The 17,216-nt window shown below is 42.4% G+C and overlaps 1 pseudogene; it reads left to right on the forward strand.

Moving 5' to 3' along the window:
• The first annotated feature begins 714 nt into the window (after nt 1-714).
• Nucleotides 715-13,825, forward strand: LOC149318679 (free fatty acid receptor 4 pseudogene; annotated as a pseudogene).
• Nucleotides 13,826-17,216: the final 3,391 nt, after the last annotated feature.

Genomic DNA, 17,216 nt, shown 5'->3' on the forward strand with positions numbered 1-17,216 from the left:
CGTCGAGGGGCAACCTCATTTCTCCTCTTCCTCCTCCACTTCCTTGCTGCAGAAGATCTATCAGGCCAACCAACAGGGATGCCTTCCTCTCACCCAGCCCCTTCCCCCTAAAACCTATATATATATAGCCCTCGAGGGACGACCCTGTTTCCCTCCTTGCCTTCTCCTCAGTGCAAAATCTCCATCCATCCAAGCAACCAGCAGGGCTGCTTCCCCTAGCCCCCTTGTCTCCAAAACCCCTATTTATTGAGTTTCTTCTTCTTCTTTTTAAAGTTAGCTGTCGAGGGACGACCACTGTTTTCCTTCCTTGCTGCAGAGGCTCCACCCGACCTCGAAGCCCCTAGTCATTCAGTCTTAAAAACCAAGCCATGGAGGCTATTTTTACTTATATTATTCTTTTTTCAATTTAGCCGTCGAGGGGCAACACTCTTTTCCTTCCTTGCTGCTCCATCCATCCATCCATCCATCCATCCATCCATCCATCCATCCACCAATCAACTAACTATCCAACAAAGATGCCTTCCTCTCACCCAAACCCTTTACCCTTAGAACCCCTATTCATTTAAGTTTTATAAACTGAGCCGTCGAGGATACATTTATTTAGTTTATTTATTTTTTAAAGTCCATCTGTTGAGGGAGAACGTTTCCTTGTGGTGCCTGGAAGGGGTCCTGGCTGGGTCCGCCCCGTCAGGGCCCCCTTTCTGGGCAGCCCCGATGCCCCTAGGGCCCCCCAATGGGAGCCACCTTTTCCCCTTCTTCTCAGACTTCAGGGGCCCCAGGCGTGTGCTGCTGAGCAGCCTGGAGACGGTGGTGCTGGCCTCGATCTTCCTGCTGGCACTAGCAGCCAACCTGGACGGGATCCACCGTCTGCTGGCCCCAAGGGGGCGGCACAAGGTGGTCCGTCTGAAGGGGGCCTCGGGCTGCCTGGTCCTCAACCTCTTCTGCGCCGACATCGTCTTCATCCTGGCCATCCCCCTCATCCTGGTGGTGCGCTGGACGGAGAGTTGGCAACTCGGGGAGCCCGCCTGCCACCTTCTCTTCTACCTGATCAGCCTCGGGGGCAGCGTCACCATCCTCTCCCTGGCCGCCGTCAGCCTCGAACGCCTCCTCAGCATTATTCACCTCCGGCCGTCCAGGCCCTATAAGTGCCGTGTCCTCGCCGCCCTCCTCTTCCTCATCTGGGCCTTTGCCGCCCTCGCCACCCTCCCGCTCAGCCTCTTCTTCACTGTCCAGCCCTTGCAACACAAAGGACAGGTAAGGGACAACGGAGGGGGGGGGGGTTATACAAACAAAACAGCTTAATTTATATACCGCTTCATACTGAACTAGTAGTGTCTAAGCGGTTGACAATTGTCAGCTAATTGCCACTAACATCCTATAGAGCAGTGGTGGTGAATCTCTGGCATGCGTGCCAGAGGTGGCACTCAGAGCTCTCTCTGTTGGCATGTGTGCCGTAACCCCAGCACAGAATTTGCCAGAGTGTGTTACTGGAAAGTCAGAGGGACTTGGCACTTCACGATAAATAAGTGGGTTTTGGGTTGCAGTTTGAGCACTCAGTCTCTAAAAGGTTCACCATCACTGCTATAGAGAGATGTACAGTCGTCCCTCCATATTTACGGGAGTTAAGGGCAAAGGACCCCCCTGAATATGGAAAAATCGTGAATAACCCCTCGCCCCATGAAACAGCCCACACAAGTCCCCTCCGGACGCCTGCCATGCCTGGATCACTCAATCAAGGCATGGCATGGAGGAGAAAGACCTCTGTGGGTCTCCTCTGAACCCCAGCCATGCTTAGATCGGGTGATCCAGGCATAGCAGTGGGGACAGGGACCCCCGCAGGTCCCCTCCAGACACCTGCCATGCTTGGATCATGCCTGGTCTTTTTCCACCCCTGCCATGCCTAGATCGGGTAATCCAAGCATTGTAGGGGTCTGAGTGGGACCCACAGGGGTCTTTCTTCCTCCTGCCATGCCTGGATCAAGTGATCTTTCTCCTCCTTGCCATGCCTGGATTGGGTGATCCAAGCATGGCAAGGGAGGTAGAAGGAGCCACTGGAGTTTCTCCTGACCCCTCCGATGCCTGGATCAAGTGTTCCAGGCATTGGAGGGGTCAGGAGAGACCTCGCGAATAATCAAATTTGCAAATTCAAAGTTCACGAATTATGATGGAATTATGATTCTTTCTTCCCTCCCCTTCCTTCCTTCCTTCCTTCCTTCCTTCCTTCCTCTTGCTCTTCCTTCCCTTCCCTTCCTCTTTCTTTCTTTCTTTCTTTCTTTCTTTCTTTCTTTCTTTCTAGCCACCTTGGGTTCCTTTGGGAGAGAAAGGCAGCATACAAAAATGAAATAAATGAATGAATTGGACCCACCTTAGACAAGGAGGGAAAGAGATGGGGTCTGAACCCTCATGCAGCTGCGAAAACCTTGTTCACCTTGGGCAAAGCATGCTCTCTCAGCCTCAGAGGTTGGCCATGGCACCCTCGAACAAATCTTGCCAAGAAAACCCTATGATAGGTTTGCCTTAGGGTCACCATAAGCTGGAAATGACTTGAAGGCACACTTTGGTGGTGGTGGGTGTTGAAAAATGAGCCAGTGTGGGGTAGTGGTTTGAGTGTTGGACCAGGACTCTGGTGAGTTTATCAGACAAGGGAAATTGGAAGTATCATCCAATGGCAATCTGAACACAATCATGGGGTTTAACGTTAGTGTGTGATATACCGCCACACACAAATTCGGGCAATGGGAAGTCAGTCCGAGCGCGATCGGGTTTCACGTTATTGCGTGATAGACTGCCACACACAAATTTGGGCAATGGCATGCTATTTTGGGCCAATGGAGAGCCAGTTCGAATGCAATGAGTATTCATGTAATTTCCCTAAACTAGCGACTTTAAATGAATGCATTCTGGCCCCACTTTCTTTTCATTTGAAATTAAGAGAAATTCCTCCGGTGTGATAAACTCCTGGGTTTGAATCCCATCTCAGTTATGAAAACCCACTGGGTGACCTTAGGGAAGGTACACTCTCTAAACCTCAGAGGATAGCAATGGTACCCCCCCCCCCCAGGAAAATTGCCAAGAAATCCCTATAATAATGGTGTAGTGGTTTGAGCATTGGACTGTGACTCTGGATACCAGGGTTCAATTTCCAGCTCAGCCATGAAATCCACTAGGTGATCTTGGGCAAGCCACACTCTCTCAGGTTCAGAGGATGGCAATGGCAGCCCCCCTCCCCCATACACACATGAAGAAACTTGCCAAGTAAATCCTATGATAGGTTTGCCTTAGGGTTTCTATAAGAACTTGAAAACAACTTGAAGATACACAATGCATACTTTGGTGGTGGTGGGTGTTGAAAAATGAGCCAGTGTGGGGTAGTGGTTTCAGTAGAGGACCATGACTCTGGAGATCAGGGTTTGAATCCCAGGCCAGCTATGAAAACCTACTGGGTGACCTTGGGAAGTCACACTCTCTCAACCTCAGAGAGGCTGGCACCATCCCAACAACCCTTACCCCCCCCAAAAAAAAAACTGTGATAGGTTCACCTTAGGGGCACTGTTGAGTCCAAAATGACTTGAGTGCACAGAACAACACCAAGTTATTAAAAAGCCTAAAACATATCTACCCAAATTATAAATGTGTTTATTGTGAAACAAGGGGTGCATCTACAGTGTAGAAATTTACTGCCATGGCTCAATGCTATGGAATTCTGGAATTTGTAGATTTGTGAGACATTTAGCCTTCTCTGTCAGAGAGTTCTGGTGCCACAGCAAACTACAGTTCACAGAATTCAATAGGATGGAGCCATGGCAATTAACAGGATGTCACTGAATTATTTCTGCGATGCAAATGCAGCCCTAGTGAGCTTTATGGTCAAGTGGAAAATTATTTCCACATTTGGATTAGTGATTACTTTTCTTATGTCTTTTCTTATTACTTTGGCTGTGGTTCTATATAAACTGATTTTTGCTGAGTGCCCCCAAGTTATATCTTGCTGAAGTCCTGAGATTTGGAGAAATTAACATACTGAGCAGGAAGGAAAATCTGCATTTTTTGCAGTTCACAATTTCATTGCATACAGCAACCCTCTTCTAGGTTCTTCTTGGCGGGATTTCTTCAGAGTAAGTTTCCCAATGACTTTCCTCTGAGGTTGAGGGAGTGTGACTTGCTCAGTGGGTTTCCACGGTAGAGTTGGGATCCGGACCCAGGTCTCCTGAGTGTCCCTAGTTCAATCTGAAAGCCACTACACCACACTGGCTTAATGGGAGTAAATCCCATTGAATTTGTTGGCTCTCGCCCCACCACAGAGTGTATAAACAAAGGCTGTACACTCATCTGCCACGGATGCTGCAGTCGTATTTTCTGTATTGAGAAAAAGTTGGACTAGATAAGCCTGGAGACCTTTTCCAGTTCTTATGATTCTAGTTATAGAGCCAAGTTGCTGTATTTATTTCTTATGGCACATACAGTCAGCTCTCTGTATCCATGGATTCTGCATCCACCAATTCATCCACGGCTTGAAAATATTCTGGCACACACACACACACACACACACACACAAATACAACAAGCAAACCTTGATTTTGCCCTTTTATATAAGGGACACCATTTTACCACACTATTTGGTATCCATGGGCATTCTTAGAACCAAATTCCAGTGGATACGAAGAGCACACTGTATATACAATCTAAAGATGATTAAAAATACATAACACTCCCAGATATCCTCCCAACTAACAAGCATGCACATTTCACTCTCTAAGCCTTCACAGGAAACATTGTGTATAAATAGTTGTTCAGAGAGGATGGCTGGAATCCTTTTGCCATTTATCAGGAAGCAACCACTGTGATCAACAGGGTCTATTTCCCTGTCACTCAGGAAACACTGGACAAGCTTCACCCCTGTTCCTTCAGAGGGAGTGCATCCCTATCCAGGATAGGTTGCTTTCCCAATTCCCAGATTTGAGAGTCACATCCAGTAGAGCCAGCCCAGTCAGTTGCCATGATCAGTAGTGTCAAAAACTGCTGAGAGAGCCAGGAAGACCAACAGGCTAGCACTCCCTCTGTCTTTCATCTAGAGCAGTGGTACTCAGCCTTCCTAATGCTGCGACCCTTTAATACAGTTCCTCATGTTGTGGTGACCCCCAGCCATAAAATTATTTTCATTGCTACTTCATAACTGTAATTTTGCTACTGTTATGAATCGTAATGTAAATATCTGATCATTGTTACAAATTGTTAAAGCATGGTGATTAATCACAAAAACAATTTATATATTGTGAAATATTTATTTCTAATTACAAATAAGTGAAGTTTTGTCTTGAAGCATATTGTAGCATGGATAACACTAACAGTCTTAATAAAACAACAGTAAACTACTTTGCTACATTATGTGACAGTATGCGTAAAAAGCCGATGTTAATTTCTACCTAAATTTCTAGACTTAATACATGAGTATACACAATAGCCTCTGTAATTTTTGCCTTAATTCTGTCACAAATATTGTTGTTCTTGTTTAACTGACTTGACCGTTATTTGCAAATTGAATTGGCTTCACATGCAAAAAGGAGAGTGAGAACTTCTTTTTCAAATTTCCCAGTAAGGTTTCCCCCCCAGCTTTTAGTGGCCATGAGAAAAGTCTGTGGGTTGGACTGGGAGTTAATCATACTTAGACTGGTTCCATTAAAATAAATGGGTTTTAAGTTAGCACAACTAATCTAACTTCCAGTGTTTGCAGAGGATATAAATATTAACCCAAGCTAGTGAAACAAAATGTTTGTTGATGAATTGATGACCAGATTTTTAAAAAATAATTGTTTGATTTTATCATTCACATTGAAGAATCAACAAATTCTGTTGTACCTAAATATTTATGAGAAATAAATCAAATATAACTCAAACATAAATATGCAACATTCTGTGCAAACTGCAGGAGGAGAGGCTAATCAGTAGGAAATAATATTGTTGTTGGTGGTGGTGGTGGTGAATTTATCACAGGATTTTCTTGGCAAGTTTCTTCAGAGGGGGTTTGCCATTGCCATCCTCTGAAGCTGAGAGAGTGTGACTTCCCAAGGTCACCCAGTGAGTTTATATGGATTTGCACCCTGGTCTCCAGAGTCATAGTCCAACGCTCAAACCATTATGCCATATTTTCCCAATATCTTCTACTTGTTGTTCTAAGGAAATCACATTTAGTAAAGTAAAATGAGAGTAGCGATTACAATAGCTTCTTGTATTTGCTAAGTGATTTTATTATGTTGCCATAATCATTTTGTCGTAATCATTTTTTGCTTTCCAAATCCTGTCAGTTTACACACCTTTATCTGACCCTATTGGCATAATAAATGTACTTTGGATATTAATTATTTCCATGCATCCTGTTTGGTTAGTGAAGATCTGTGTTCAGAACAAGCATTGAGTGAGAACAAATTGCTTACAAACTTTGCTGCGAAGGCAAATATCCAAATGTATTGCTTATAGAGCTTTTGTTGTTTGTTTACAGGAGGTGTACATTTGCACCTTGATTTGGCCAAGCACTGCAGGAGAAATCGCTTGGGATGTATGTTTTGTCATCGTGGTCTTCCTCATACCTGGGCTTGTCATTGTAATAAGTTATTCAAAGATCTTACAGGTATTATTCCATCTCTTCTCTCCTTTTTAAAAAACAATGCACTAACAGAATCACATTTAAAATAGAAACAGAGGTATCGGAAATGTATGTTTAATTTTAGAGAAAGCAAAATTAATAAGTAGATGCTGGAGACCAGGGTTCAATTCCTGGCTTGGCCATGAAACCCACTGGGTGACTTTGGACAAGTAACATGCTCTCAGCCTCAAGGGAAGGCAATGGCAAACCTCTTCTTGCAAAGAAAACCCTATGATATGCCATAGGGTCGCCTTAAGTCAGAAGTGACCTGAAGGCACACAACAACATAAGTAAGTACAAGCAGCCACTACATGCTGAAATAAGTTGGCTCTTTCTGCCAGTAACTTTGAGGATTCTGCCAGTAACTTTGAGGATTCCCTTTTTAGTGTACAGGTATTTGGATGAGAGAAATATTGAAATATCAGTATATATAATTGCAACTTTACGAAAATTAGGAGTTGGAGGTTCTCTTGCAGAAATCTTATGCCCACTGAGCTGGAAGTGATCACACAAAACTCAGTGAACGCTTCTATGTAGAGATGTACAGGATTGCACTATGAATTGCTCTGTATGATTAGTCAAAAATGGCCAGATCTTCTTCTTTGTCCCAGTGAATACTGGAAGATAGTCGGAAGTGTTGTTGTGTGCCTTCAAATCATTTCTGACTCTAATGCGAATCTGTCACAAAATTAGCAAGAATTGTTTAGAGGGGGCTTCCTCTGAGGCTGAGAGAGTGTGACTTGTTGAAGGTCACCCAGTGGGTATCAGGGCTGGGCAGGGATTCAAACCCTGGACCCTAGTGCCATAGTCCAGTGCTCAAACCTCTTACACCACACTGGCTGACTATTGCATGAGTTTTATATTTGTTTTTAAAAAAGGAATAAATTGCTTCCCAGTAAGAATGTACCCTGTTGTTATTATACAGCAGCACCACAACATTCTTTCTCTCTGGAGGAGAGAAAAATCAATATCATGACACTAATAATCAGGCCCTGTTGGGCATAGCTGATATCCTAGAGTAGCTATGGCATTGTCTTGGGGTGGAAAGCAGATTCAAGTATACTCTCTTCTGTGCAAAAAAAAGCTTTATTCTGCAATAATGTGATACTGTGCAAAATACACACATTGGTTGGTATCCCGTTATTAGCATAACCTGTATATGTCTTTTTTGAGTTGTTGTAGAGGTTGGTATTTCCTTCCTCCCTCCACACCAACCAACAGCCTCCCTTCTCTGTTCTTGTTGGTGAGTAAGGAGATAAGTGTCTGGCTATGTCCCCATAGACAAATGTGAAATATTACATTATTTGCTCAGACATATAGAATCATAGAGTTGGAAGAGACCAAAAGGGCCATCCAGTTCAACCCCCTGACATGCAGGAAATCACAATCAAAGCATCCCCGAGAGTTGGCCATCCAGCCTCTATTTAAAGACCTCCAAAGAAGACTCCACCACACTTGGAGAGAGTGCATTCCACTGTTGAACAGCTCTTACTGTCAAGACGTTCCTCCTAATGTTGAGGTGGAATCTCTTTTCCTGTAGCTTGCATCCATTGTTCTGTGTTGTAGTCTCTGGAGCAGCAGAAAACAAGCTTGCTCAATCCTCAATGTGACACACCTTCAAATACTTAAACAGAGTTATCATATCACCTCTTAACCTTCTCTTGTTTAGGCTAAACAAACCCAGCTCCCTAAGTCTTTCCTCATAAGGTTTGGTTTCCAGACCCTTTACCATTTTGGTCACCCTCCTCTGGACACACTCCAACTTGTCAACATCCTTTTTGAATTGTGGTGCCCAGAACTGGACATAGTAGTCCAGGTGAGGTATGACCTGGATAAGGAGGATTCCAGTGGACATTAGTGGATGATGTAAACACTTACCATCTGGCAATGGAGACATAGCTAGATTCTTCTCTTGCTGTTCTCTACTAGACACATAATGGTGACAAGGGGACAACGGTTCCACAGTAAGTTGATGAATAACTAGTTGTAGCATAGTTTTGCTTCTGGAACTGCTACACAAAACTGAGCCATGCAGCATGTAGGCCGTAGCCATCCTGTTGGATGGAGTAACTATGAGAGAAGGGGCAAAATGATTGTGAGTAATGGCACAGGAAATCATCTCTGTCAAGAGAGATAGGTGCTCAGGAGCAGCAGGTCAGCATCTTCTGATAGTGGAAATAGTTTTTCTTCGATTCCTGTCACCAGTACTCAAAACTGCAACCTTAAGTGCTGTAAACTGGATCAATGGTGCATTACATCACAATGAAGATTGCAGCAATATTTATTTTTCACCAGTTATTTCTGGAAGGTACAAGAAATGCCATAGCACACAGAATCCTCAGAATACTACCTTCTGGTTACCAGAGAATGTATGGAGGTGCATAAACATACCTATGTGCATACACATACACACACACTGACACATTTTTGAAATTTCACAACTCATAGTTCTCTATAAGAGCTAAGATTTTCTGGCTGAAGTTTCTATACTTGGAGAATAACTTTACACATATATTAAATGCATATTGACAAAGGGAAAAGCCCTGTTCCAAGTTTATGTCCACTGCAGTAACCAACCAGGGGTGTTGAAAAGTGGTGTATAGAAGAGGTGTGTGTGTTTGTTGTTGGGGATGTTTGCCTTCAAGTCACCTGTCTACTTATGGTGACCTCATGAATTTCATAGGGTTTTCTTAGACAAGGAATACACAATTTCTTCCCCTGAAATATAGCCCATATCACTTAGCATTCATTGATGTTCTCCCATTCAATTACTAACCACGGCTGATCCTGCGTAGCTTCCAAGCTCAGACTGCCTTTAGGATATTTACACCACTATACTATATTTTATAGAACAGGCAAAACTATGTCTGAGTATCCCTTGCCTAAGAAATTAATGGATCTCCATAAGTAGATAGGCAACATGCACATAGAAGATATACTACCAGCATCCTATCTTTCCTTGGTAGATGGTGCTAGAGAGCTATGAATAGCCTAAACTCCAGATTAGTCAGGTAGCTCTTGCTTCTTTATAACTTCTGTTTGGTATCAAGGAAACCTTTTTGAAGATCTGTATTTAAAAGAACATTATCAGTTGTGATTTGCACCATGCCCACTTGCAATTCAGTAATTTTCTGTAAATTTGTGAGTGTACTATGGTAAAGAACAAGCCACCTTATATTGAATTAGGCTTTTTATCCATCAGACTGGACCATTTCCCCCACTCCATTGGGGAGAAACTATGCACTGGACTATGGGATCTTTTTCAAAGAGCTGTAGAAACATACTTCCTTTCTCATAGCCAACAAGTAGAAAGTACTTTATAATGGATTCTTTCCCTACAACGGGATTAATCAGAACTGTATTCCCATTGTGGAAAGCAGAAGATAGACCTACAATCTCCCAACAAGATTAGAAAATAATTAGTATTAATGACAAGTGGCAGCAAAGTTCTTCTACTATAGTTTGATTAGTTTATTTATTCATTTATTTTCCCATTTATACAGGGGTATCACTAGGATGTGCAGGCTGCACCAGGTGACACCCTAAGGTGAGGTGACACCACAGCTCCCGAAACATCTGCCTGTTGGCAGAAATGGCCTGTTGCATTCGCCTGTGTCCCTTTAAAATGCTGAAGAGTGGGGTGAGCTCAGTGGGGTGAGGAAGTAGAGGCCCCAGTTTGAATTTAAAATGTAAAAATTTAATTTTAGAAAATTTAAAAGTTAAAAAAAAATTTTTAGGCTTTTAAAAATTTTCTTTAAAAACATAATATCTTACAAAATTTTCACTTTCACCACATGAAACTATGTATGTGTAAATACATCCAGGCTGTGTGTATTATATTATAATTTAAAGGTATAATTTTAATTTTTCTACTTGTTTATGTCACAACTATTATCATTACATTCAGTGATATATGGGAATTACGATTTATCGGTAACTTTGGCGCGGTACACACCATGCAAATGCGTCATGCTGGTGCCAATTTTAGGGTTATGGATCGCGTGGCAACTGCACGGTCCATAACCCTAGCACGGTGTACACAGGTGCCGCCATTGTTATGTAAGTGCCGCACAGCATCCGCACAACTCTGTGTGTCACTTACATAATGAATGCGCCAGTGGCGCACTCGTTGCGTTGGCCCTGTGGCACAAAAAGAACCCAGTTTTTCTGGGTTCTTTTTCCGGTGGAGGGAAGCCATGTGGTTTAGCGGCTGCGACTTCCCTCCAGAGGAAATAAGGCCACTGGCAGGTTGCCCTTTTTGGGCGGTCTGTCCTGCGCCATTAGTACAAAACTTATTACTAAGGATTCTGTATGGTGTGGTCTCAGAGGAGATCGGGGGGGGGGGGGGTGACACCATGAATCACCACACCAGGTCACACCAACCCTAGTGATGCCACTCCATTTATACGTATCCTTCTACGTTGCTACTTGACCATCAGTTTGTTTAGCTATAAAACAGATCCAAAAGGGTAAAACACAATAAAAGTTAGTACTGAAAAGCACAGTTGTTTTCGGTTTCATACAGTCAGTAATAAATTGTTGCCTAAAGCAGGAGAGGAACAATACTTTAATGTTCAGTTAATGCAACCACTCTTTAAACAAATACAATTTTCATTTCTAAGAAAAAGGAGGTTGAAAAACAATGGGATACACGTGTATGCAAAACAATTGTCTGAGTGGGCAAAAACAAAGTAAAAGGATTAGACAAAAACAAATGATAAACATCAGGGAAGGATCTTTTCATAATATTCAAAAAGTATACAAATCATCTTTCAATGGTATTAAATGCTTTCTTTCCTCTATCCTAAGCGGAAACAAAACTACTAATTTCATTATGATGCAACTGGAGATCTTTCCCTGTTCGTTATTTTCTTCTACTCACTACCAATGGATATTTGAAATCAAGACAACTATTGATTGAAACTTTATTTAAATCTTATTTGCCTATAGCCTTGTCTATAAAGAGCAAAAGAAAGTGAACAGAAGTATGGATCCATTGGACTCGAGTCAGACTAGAGCCTCATCTGCACTGCAGAATTTTTGCAATTTGACACCACTTTAATTGCCATGGCTTGATGCTATAGAATCCTGGGATTTGTAGTTTTGTGAGATATTTGGCCTTTTCTATCAGTGCATTCTGGTGCCACAACAAACTACAAATCCCAGGATTCCACAGGATGGATTAAGGTGATTAAAGCAGTGTGAAACTGCTGGGCAGATAGGGCAAGGATGGAGTTTTGTCTTGTGCTATAACTTTTATTAAGAGTTTGTAGTTGAACTTCTGTTTAAAAAGGCAAACATGTGCTGTTAATGTATATTCAATATATGCCCCATACTTGAAGAATCCTGAAATATTCTCTGAACTGATCTGGGGGAGAGGGGGAGAGATATTCTTAAAGCTACCTCTCAGAGAAAAGGATGTGCCCAAATTTACCAATTGTCAAGCCTTCCCAATCAAGGCTTATTGGTAGGGATGGGCTGGCCAATTTGTTACTGGTTCACTTCAGTTTCACTTGTATTAATTCATAAGTCTGTTTCATCACATTCATCTTTTTAAAAAATATCTACATTAAAAAAAAGGATTTGAAATGCCTACATCTGAATACATTTTCTGATAGAAACTTTTTCTAGAAATATTTTGAGAGAAGCATGCATTTCTGGAAGTATTTTTCCCTAGAACATGCATTAATGCATTTCAGTCCCCATGCAGCTGATAACTCTATTACACAATTTTGATAATTGCATTCTGATTGGGATATTGGAATGGGAAATATTGATCAGGTTGATTTGCCTCAAAATCTAGACTGAACAGTATTCTTGAACATATCAGCCATTGCTCCTTAGCAAACCACTCTGCCTTTATTCTGCTGAATAGTAGTCCCAGTGCTTCCGTGAATATAGTTAGGTCCTAGATAACATACATATGGCTGCCACTTGGTACCCATGCACACCTTGACCAACCTCTCCTCTACAATATCTTCTCCTTTGAGGAAGCAACATTTGGCAGGGTGTGTGATGCTCACACTGTGCTAGTGCTCACACTGTGGCAAGCTGCTGGATCTATGTTTCACCCTAGCACTGGCACTCCTTTTTTAATCCTCCAATTGAGAATCTTCTCATGCAGGTAAACTTTCACTTACATGTAAATCCCCATTCTCTGAGTTGGCAGTAACAGTCATTTCCCTTTACACTAATTTCATGCAACTTTGATCTCACAGATCTGGGAAATCAAAACATTTCAACTCCAGAGAATGGCTTTCTATCCTGTTTTCTTAATACCTGTAGTTCCCCCTGGTCTTCTCACATTGAAGAGACTTAACAAAACTAGATGGTCTGTTCCTGTGGTAATGCTTTTAGCCCAGAGAAGATACTATACTGTACATTCCCTAGGGTTGACGTGGAGGTTTCCTGTGACAGTGGGGAAAATGCAAATAAAACATTTTTTAAAACCTGAGAGAACACTTGTCTAGGAATCACTAGGTTTTGTAGCACAACTCTGTGGTCAACATGTACTGGAAGCTCACCATGGAATTGTGCTGGAGCACCTACAGATGCCTAGAGAAGTGTTCTTTCTAGGAATCTCTAGATCCTCCAGTGTGACTTCTGATGGATGTTAACAGTAGAATCATGCTGGAGGGCCTAGGGATTCCTAGTGAGAACATATTAATCAAACCTGCAAAAGTCTAAGGTGCAAGTGTGAAGGGATGCTTGTACAGATAATTTGTTTCCCAAAGCGTTGTAAATTTAACTGAAACACTATGGCATGTTTTAATTCAGATTGCAAAGGCATCGAGAAGACGTCTGGATGCTGGCATGGCCTACTCCGAGAGAAATCACATAAGAATCTCCCAACAAGACTTCAAACTACTACGGACCCTATTTGTGTTGATGATTTCATTCTTTGTCATGTGGAGCCCAATAATCATCACCATTCTCCTCATTTTAGCACAGGAACTCAAACCAGATATGAACATTGAGCCTTCTTTCTTCTTCTGGATAATGGCTTTCACTTTTTCCAATTCAGTTGTGAATCCGGTTTTATATAACGTAGCCCATTTCAAACGTCAATGGAGGAAAATATTTTTCTGTTGCCCAGGATCTCCTGGGAAGAAAGAGGCTGTGACAGACACTACTCCAGGAAACCATATCAATGGACATTGCACCGTGTCTGTTATTTCCAGATAACTTTGTGTGGTGGTTCTGACAAAGATAATCTGACCAGCTTGTTAAAGGCATGCTAATGTGTCCAGTTGGGAAGGCAAGAAAACATTTGGAAAATATCGGATTCTGCAGCCCTTGTACTTAACATCATATCAAATATTGTAGTATTGAGCAAGTCACTACTACAGCAAAAACGACCGTGCTATTCTAGCTGGGGTAGATGAAGATAAACATAAGTGAAGACAGTTTAATTCAGAGCATAATTGAGTTCCACATTGTTTTGTTGTTGTGTGCCTTCAACTCATTTCAACTCATGCCCCTAAGGCTCAGCAGTTAAGACGCTGATTCTGATGATTGAAAGATTGGCAGGTCGGCAGTTTGAGGCCCAAATGCCGTCTGACAGAGTGACCATCACTTGTCCCAGCTTCTGCCAATCTAGCAGTTCAAAAGCATGTAAAAGTGCAAGCAGATAAATAGGTACCACTTTGGTGGGAAGGTAAAAGTGTTCTGTGCAGTCATACTGACCATATACCACGGAGTCGTCTTTGACAACACTGGCTCTTCAGCTTAGTAATGGAGATGAGCACCACCCTCTACAGTTGGACACGAATTGACAATCATGCCAAAGGGGAAACATTTACCTTTACTTTTAAAGCTAACCTATCACAGGGTTTTCTAGGGCTAAGAGTGTGTGACTCATCCAGGGTCACCCAGTGGGTTTCTATGGCCAAACAGGGAACTGAATCCTGGATTCCAGAGCCATAGTCCAATGCGCAAATCACTATGCCACACTGGCTCTCTTTTACATTTTAGCATCTATTAATGAAAATTATTTCATACAGGGGTTCCCTTGAATACAAGCTATGGCACACCTTCCATAAATGTGTGGAGATGGAGAGAGAAGGCAAGAACATAGCCAAATGTTCAGGTTTACAATATAAAAGGCCTGCTACTGGGATACATGTACAGTATATAGAAAAAATACATACAGAGGCCTGTTGCAGACTGCCAAAATAAAGCTGCTTCGGGTCTCTTTGGAGGTATGCTATTTAAATGATGCATGCATCCTAAGAGTCCAGAAGCTGCACCAAAAGCTGCACTCCGGTGCTTAGGAATGGAATGTGGCTTTGGTGCGACCTCCGGACTCTTAGGACCCATGCATCATTTAAATAGCATACCTCCAAAGAGACCCGAAGCAGCTTTATTTTGGCAGTCTGTAACAGGCCTAAGTGTAGCAAGAGGTTTCCTATGTCAGATCTTTCCTCTTGCCAGTGCAAAAAAATGTCAGATCATGGAATATGTACTAGTGTGGTGCATACCAATCCCTAATGACTCACTCATTAGTCAAGAGTGTAAGGAGGGAATGAACTTAGGCATAGACATCTGAGCCTGATAGTACACAACACAAAAACCTTGCTGAAGCTAAGCAGTCTTGGATCAGATCAGCGTCTGGATGAAAGAGTTCCCTCAGAATAGAATGTCCTCGTGGAAGAGAAACCCAGTGGAATAAATATTGGTTAGACAAGAATGCTGTCTCCTGCTGTGTTCTTGATTTGTCAAGTCATGGTCTAAAGGTGTGCTTATTTGGAGAACAACATTAACTAAACTCTATGACTTTAGGAAGAATTCAGAGGATCAGGTTGCAAGTTCAGATATGGCTTTGTGCATTGCAAGGTGCTATTTATCCCCTAAATAGAGCTTTAGTCATATATTTTAGTTTAATAAGTTTATCGCACCGGGTTCTCGGCCCAGCCCAGCAGGAAACGGAAATGAGTGGGGGACGGATTTTACCGCACACACCCGTCCCTCACTCGTTCCGTTCCCCCTCTCTTCTCTGCCCCTTCCGTTCCAGAGGGGACGCTTTTTGAGAACTGTTCAGAACAGTTCTCAAAAATTTCCCCCTCTGGAACGGATTAAGAACGGAAGAGAGGGGGAACGGAACGAATGAGGGACGGATGCGTGCGGTAAAATCCGTCCCCCACTCGATCCGCACTCATCCCTACTCCTTCCGTTCCGTTCTCAGAACGCATGGAAGGAACGCAGTGCGATAAAGTTCTAAGAGTGCGTTTAAAAAAAATACTGTGGTTTATAATTTTTAATCTCCTTTCCTAAGGAAGGGAGGGTCCATGGATGACCCCAAAGTAATTTTGGTCAAGGTCCTGCATTGGGAGATGTAGCTATAGCAGTATAATAGCATCTCATAGCTATGTCTGCAAATGCACCCTTCCAAGAGCTACCTTTTAAGCCACTCACCCCCCAACTAGGGTTACTGGTGAGCCATAGTGTGTCCAGCCTTCTTTCTGTAGCATCACATCCAGCTACAGGGAGAGGGCTGGATGCATTATGGTTCATCCCCCTGCTCTCTGGCAACTTCAAAATGGCCATGTGAACTGCAAGCTGAGTGGTTTTAGAGGTAGGTTTTGGAGTGGGACATTTGGTCATTGAGTATACAATAAACTGTATAAGGGAATTGTGGTGCCATAAAGCAGACTTACAACATCATAATTACTGAACGTGGTGCCAGCCTTTAATTGTTTTCTTTCAAACCAGCAACAGTTTAATCAAGCTGTGACATTAAAAATTTGGCTGCCATTTCGTAGGACTTTATCACACAGGGAAAATCAGGGCTTTAAACAGTGGTTATTCTGTGAAAATCATGCAATCGTGATTAAAATGTTCACATGATATTGCAATTAAAGAGCCATTATCCCGGGAATAAACAGGCAGTAAGCAGCAACAAATCACGGGATTTCCCTGTGATTGATTTGTTGTTGTTTATTCCCAGGATAATGGCTCTTTAATCATAATGTCATGTGAAAATCTTAATCGCAATCACATAATTTTCACAGTATAACTACTGTTTAAAGCCCTGATTTTCCCTGTGTGATAAAGTCCATTAAATGAAAGACAAATTTGTTCAAATTTGGGGAACAGAGATAATCTAGTACTAATGTTACTTTTTTTCTATGGATATTGTTATGTCTTAAGCACTTTTTGTACATCTATGCTCCATGATGACTGATGGTGCTGTGTAATGGTTAGAATGTAAGACCAGTATCAGGAAGAGCTAGATTTAAAACCTGCTTAGCCATGAAGCTGTTGGGCTGAATTCAGGCCAGCCACTCTTTCTCAGGCTAACCTCCTTTTCTGAGATGAAATGGGAAGAGGAACATTTTGTAGGTAGCCTTGAGCTCAGTGGAAGAAAAACAAGGCTACAAAGGTAATTAATAAACTGAGACATAAATAAAATGTTTCATGTTACCTGGCAACCTCATGAGACTTCTTGTAAAGATGTCAGTCTACAAGTTGAACAGACACTCGGTTTGGCACTGGCAGAGCTCCTGTCCAACTTGGAGGAGTTGTAGGAAGAATATTAAAGTCAAGGGGGTGAGTTCATTTCCTTGCAGCATTGTTT

Source organism: Sceloporus occidentalis, unplaced genomic scaffold (assembly GCF_023333645.1).
Source record: "Sceloporus occidentalis isolate IW3139 unplaced genomic scaffold, rSceOcc1.0.p SCAF_2, whole genome shotgun sequence".
NCBI classification, from domain to species: domain Eukaryota; kingdom Metazoa; phylum Chordata; class Lepidosauria; order Squamata; family Phrynosomatidae; genus Sceloporus; species Sceloporus occidentalis.